Genomic DNA, 5,507 nt, shown 5'->3' with positions numbered 1-5,507 from the left:
GGCTCAGCTGGAACAAGTTCATGGAAAAGTTTGTACCCTCTTCATTACTTACCATGATGATGCAAAACTTCAGCTGTCACATAAAAGTGTGAAATCTAAAATAAGTTTATTCATTGACACTAAGGATTTATATGTAAGGGTAGGAGATTAAAATTGCAATTATATCCCAAGCTTGTACATGAAATATCTTGTATTACTTTCCTCAAGTCAAAAGAGCTATTATTAGGAATGCAGCTCTTTGTGGGTAAGAGTGGCAGATGGTGCATAGGAGTAAGTGGTGAGGAATTTACAGTAAACAAATTCTTTATCTCTGACGGGTCATGGGGAGAACTAACATGGTCCCCAACTCAATCAAGGAATTGTCTGGAAAACGGTGGTGTTCAAATGTACTAATCATGGTGGAACAAGCTTAAAAAGAAAAATAAAGACAACACAAAACCTTTAGATTACCAAACCGAGAAACATTTTTCTACAGAACTTTGTCATTCTTCTGGGACTGAAAGCATGATGTAATTTGTAAAGGTGCTCCAGTGTGCCCAGCATCTACTATTGAGAGCACTGTTACAGGCTTAGCACCACTGAAGTAGTCAAATTTAATCCAGGTGTTTACTGACACACCACAGCTATTGTTAGTAGCCTCGCTAGATGGGCCATTATGTGCAAATAAGAATTTATAGCCACTTTAACCATGTGTCTTACAAGGTGGCACTCAGCACAAGTCTGGGTTTTCCTTATATTTTGAGAAGATGAGGAAACTTGTGTCACAAACAAATTCATCTCTTTGAGTAAAGCAACCCTAACTAAGGGTGTGTGAGTAAAGCACTCATGGGATATTTCATTCGCTGTTCAGATACAATGTTTTCGTGAGGCCCATATTACATGTGCCTATCTGCATTAGAACTCTGAATGAATTGTGGCAGAACTATAGCTACCAAATACATTTTCTCTGTGTTTTCAATTTGAACTCAAACAGCAGTCTGTGCCTGGGTAACTAGCGCCAGTATCTATGAGCGGATTATGTACATGTTTTCTGACATAGACGATGGGCTTGCCAGGTTGCAAATGTTCCAAATTGTTGTCTTGCTCTTTAAATTAGAATTAAATAATTTGCATGGAAAAATAATCTATTTATTTTTAAAATTAGGTGTAATCACTCCGGAGATGGTTTTAGCTTGAAAGAGAAGTTGATAATTCCTTCAGTTATCTTGTCCGTAATTCCATTTATTTTTATGAAAGAACAATTCTAACATTCCTTGAATAGACACTAACAAGATACCAAATACTGTATTTCTTTTCAGAGCACCAAAATCCTGCCAGATCTTGGCATCCATCTGAAACTTCTGTTGCCTTCTGCTTCTTCAGGAGTTCCTTTGTCTCTTTTCCACACATATGTAACTCCAAGATGTCATGGCCATGTGGGATGCACTTTGATACAGATGTTGCTTCCCAAAATACTTATCAAAAGCACATTTGTCCCTGAATCTCCATATTTTCCATGCTGCTACTTATTTTCTAAGCTCAATTGACCAATTTTCCTTAACTTATAGATCATAAATCCTCCAGCTTCTGTATATATCCCTTTTTCATTCTTTCTTCTCTGAATAGATTTTTTTTCTGAACCTTTCCTATTCCTTGTTGCTTAGGCTTTCTTTCTGAAACCTGCCCTTTGTATCACAGTCATGAACTACAGCAAAAGCCTCTGCAGACCTACCTGTGAGTGCTACTTATACCTGGCATTTGCATATGGAGACAGAGAAAGTTGAGAGGTTGGAGATGATTTCCTGAGAACAACTATTGGTAAAAACACACAGAAATAAATCAGTTTAAAAAAAAAAAAGTCTGAACACATTACTTCTCCGTTTATCTCACACACTTTTAAAATAGAACTTTTTAAAAGTCTCAGATCTTCCTTTGCCTGGTACTAAAACAACCATAACAACCATCAAAGCTTTTGCAGAATGTAGTTAGTCATTTCCCCAGAGAAATTACAGTGCCTATCACTGGCATCAAGACCAATAAAATCTTGCCTCCCCACCACCTTGAGCAATGAAGAGATATGGTGGGTTTTAAGAAAATAAATATTCCATCTAGTACCTTAATTCCAGGCATCTAAACAAATGTCATCATCACTGATTTTCTCCATGTACAACAGTAACAGAAAGGAAAATTCAGCAGCAGGGTTGAAGAAATATCTTGGGTTTTAATCCTTTGGGTTTTGTTCAAATCAGATGCAATAAAAATCATTGATAAAACAATTCTCATTTATACTGGTCAATTTTGAATTCAAGCTTTCCTGTACCACTTCAGCCTGAGCTGTCATTTATCTGTCTTGTTTTGTTCTTTGACATTAAAAAATGTAGATTTTACATTTTTAACGTTTCTTAACCATTTTGGATAATCCCATTTAAGGCATTTTTAGCAAATTAAATTAAACCTATCCATCTGCATCTGTGCTTAAAATGAAGGCAGTCGAGATTCATGTTTCAGACAGTAGGCTGACATACTGAGCTATTACTCTATGAACTTCAACATCTCCAGTGGTTGTGGAATAACACTGCGAGAAGTACTAATGTGAAAGAGAATCTAAAAGCTGTGACGTTGTACTCATTTAACTCAGCAGATCTTGAGTGCTCTTTGCTCTTGTATGCGCAGTGCAATGAAAATATTGTCTTCAGAGTGATCTGGAAGTCCTATCTTCATGGAAGTTTGATGTTTGCTTTCCAATGTCTGAATAACACAGCAATACCTAAGGAAAAAAAAAAAACCAAACAGTACAAGACTTATTTTTCTTTTAATTAATACCTGCTCAAGAAAGGTTTGAAATGTTTAAGATGTTGCAAAATATCATTTGTGTTTCAAGTTAACAGAAATAAATCCAGGGAATCAGGCAGAATTTAGATAAATTACTGCACTTTCTAATCACCTGCATATAACACAATTCTACATGCCTTTGAAGGTGTTGTTCAATAGTTCTTTATGAAAATTGACTTACACTGTTTCAAGTTTTCTTGGTCTTTTTTCAGGTACCTGATTTGGTACTTCCTGATATTACAAATTACAAAATAAATTATGTAAAACACAAAGTGAAAAATAAAGCTAATTTTTACTGGAATAATATATTAACTGCTAATTGGAAATAATTACCCAGTTGCATCCCATTCTTGGCTAGAAAGTACTAAATAACTTTGTGTAATTAACTAGAAAACATATGAAATCATTGTTTATTGAGGTCAAAGATGAGAAAAAACACAGGAAACAACAGTGAAGGTCATTTAGATGAACAACCATTACTGATATATCAGATTCAGTCAGTCAGCCACTGTTTGAGTTCATGAAAATTCTAGGAAAGAGATGAAATCTCTTCATATCACTTTTACATCCAATAAAATAAAATAACATTTATTTTTATGACAGAACATTGTCCCTACCAATCTAAACAGTAATATTTATATATATTTCTATAAGGATATGCTTATGTATACACAGCTTCAAGAGGATATGTGGGCAAACATTTCATTATCAGCAATTTTTTTACATGCTATACATCAATCTCCACTAGTGGTAGCGCTGCTTGTGAAGTACAAATTCTATTTGTTCTACATAAATATATTTATTCTGTGAGCTGTAATTATTGAAACATTATTCCAAATGAGATTTCTGTGTATTTTAAGTTCTGTAATTCCAGAAAAACACTGAATCACATTGCAAGAATGAAAGCAGGTTAGCTCTACTTCAGGTTAGAGCTCTTGAATGCACAGCTGTTTCACAGAGCAATACTCTGTACAAGTTCTGTCATGCCCATCCACACCTTTTCTTTTTTCCTACCAAAAAACACGACACATTTTCAGGTTTAAGAACATGAATTTCAAGCTTTCTTCCTCTGGATCCTTCTTCTTCCTTTTTTTTTCTTTTCATTTCATTTTTGGGTACAGCAGCCAGGAACCTGTGACTTCCCCCCTTAAAGAATGATCAAGGCCTTGCAAAATACTCCTGACTGGCTGCCATAAAAATGGAAGTATTCAAATTACTTCTTAAAACCCTTGATTATGGCACACTTCCATTTTATACCATAGTAAGTCAATTAAATTTTTCATATGGGTTGTTTACTGAATAACACTTTTCATTAGGTTTAGGTTTTTGCTTTTATTCTGTTTTGGAGAGGATGGTCATAACACCCCTACAAGTAAATCTCTAAAAATGAATTCCTGCTTTGTTATGTATTGTAGCTCAGTATGCAAATCAGTTCTGCTTCTCTTTCTCTCACACATGCATACTCACATGAATATTTCTGCCTCTTTCTCAACAACCAGTGCCCTATGCTATAAAAAGAAAAGAGGGATTCTGAAATGGCTTGTTATCAGAAGCAATCAGATGAACTTATTAATATTATTTATAATTGCTGCATTGTTGCCTAAGGAGCTGGTTGCCAAGGGAATTATTAAACCCACTGGTTTCCACTTTTGTAGAGGATTTGAGAAAATTGCTTTTAAAGGAAACATCTTTCATTTTATCCCCAAAGTAGAAAAAAAGCTAAAGTAGGCAGAACAAATAGAACTTGTTTAAGATGTCTGAGAAAAAAATCCCCCAAGCGCAAGCTTCAAATGGATACAATAAACCTTAATTTTTAGTGGGTTTTTTGGTACCACATACTTCAAGGGAAGAAGGATGAGGGGTTTGAGTCCCTATCTTGCTAAAATATGTCTACAACAGAGTGCTAACAATCATCAGAGATATTGTAACTGGCCGTTCATGAGGAATAACAAAAAAAATCAATGTAAATGTGTTAATTCATTACTGATATATATATCATTAGAAATATAAAAGATAAAGCACACCATACCACCATCCTTTAATATCCTCATTAAACTCTTGCCCAGCACCTTCCATGCTGTCCTCTACAGGCTCCCTGTGTGCTACACATTTGATTCAGTTTCTTTCTGAAGCTGCTCCTAAGGCACACAAATACTGGCCCACATCAAGACTAAATTTCTCTCAGTGTACTAAGAGCCAAGTAGCAGAGAGTAGCTTCCAAAAGCACCCTTCAGTTAGACCAGCAGTCCCATCTGGCACTGCTTGCAGTCACCATTTTGTCTTCATCCTCCTTTGTACTAAACATTACCTTTCCTCACTTCCAGTCTAAATCCCACCACTGACCCTGAGAAGACACTATGGAATTGGGATTAGGTACCAAACTCTCTAGAACTGACCAAATGCCAGTTCCATTCATTTAGTGAAGGCACTCAAGTTTGAAATGCTCCATTAGCCCTAGACCACACATCACAAGAAGCAAACTAACAGCTTTCCTGTAGTGCAACATTCAGCCTTGTGTGCACCTAAATCCTATCAGCTACTGACTCCAAAGGACCAGCTGTTTTGGAAAGAGTAAATGATGAAGCAGAAAACAAAAACACTGCAGACATGATTAGCAGTTTGAACACTGCTGAAGAGGCTGAATCCAAGAATCAATGCATTCAACAACAGAAGCAAGAAGAGAAAGGTAGCTTTTT

The 5,507-nt window shown here is 35.8% G+C and overlaps 1 long non-coding RNA gene across 1 annotated transcript in view; it reads right to left on the bottom strand.

Annotated features, from left to right (window-relative positions):
* Positions 1-2,180: 2,180 nt before the first annotated feature.
* Positions 2,181-5,507, bottom strand: part of LOC108445450 — a 14,344-nt gene continuing 11,017 nt past the window's right edge. Inside the window, exon 2 of the long non-coding RNA XR_001860304.1 lies at positions 2,181-2,746. This is a non-coding gene — a long non-coding RNA (uncharacterized LOC108445450). The remainder of the gene's footprint in view (positions 2,747-5,507) is intronic.

The sequence above is a fragment of the Corvus brachyrhynchos genome, unplaced genomic scaffold (assembly GCF_000691975.1).
Source record: "Corvus brachyrhynchos isolate BGI_N302 unplaced genomic scaffold, ASM69197v1 scaffold142, whole genome shotgun sequence".
NCBI classification, from domain to species: Eukaryota; Metazoa; Chordata; class Aves; order Passeriformes; family Corvidae; genus Corvus; species Corvus brachyrhynchos.
The sequence above is the reverse complement of the archived record's forward strand: the minus strand, read 5'-3'. Positions and strand labels throughout refer to the sequence as shown.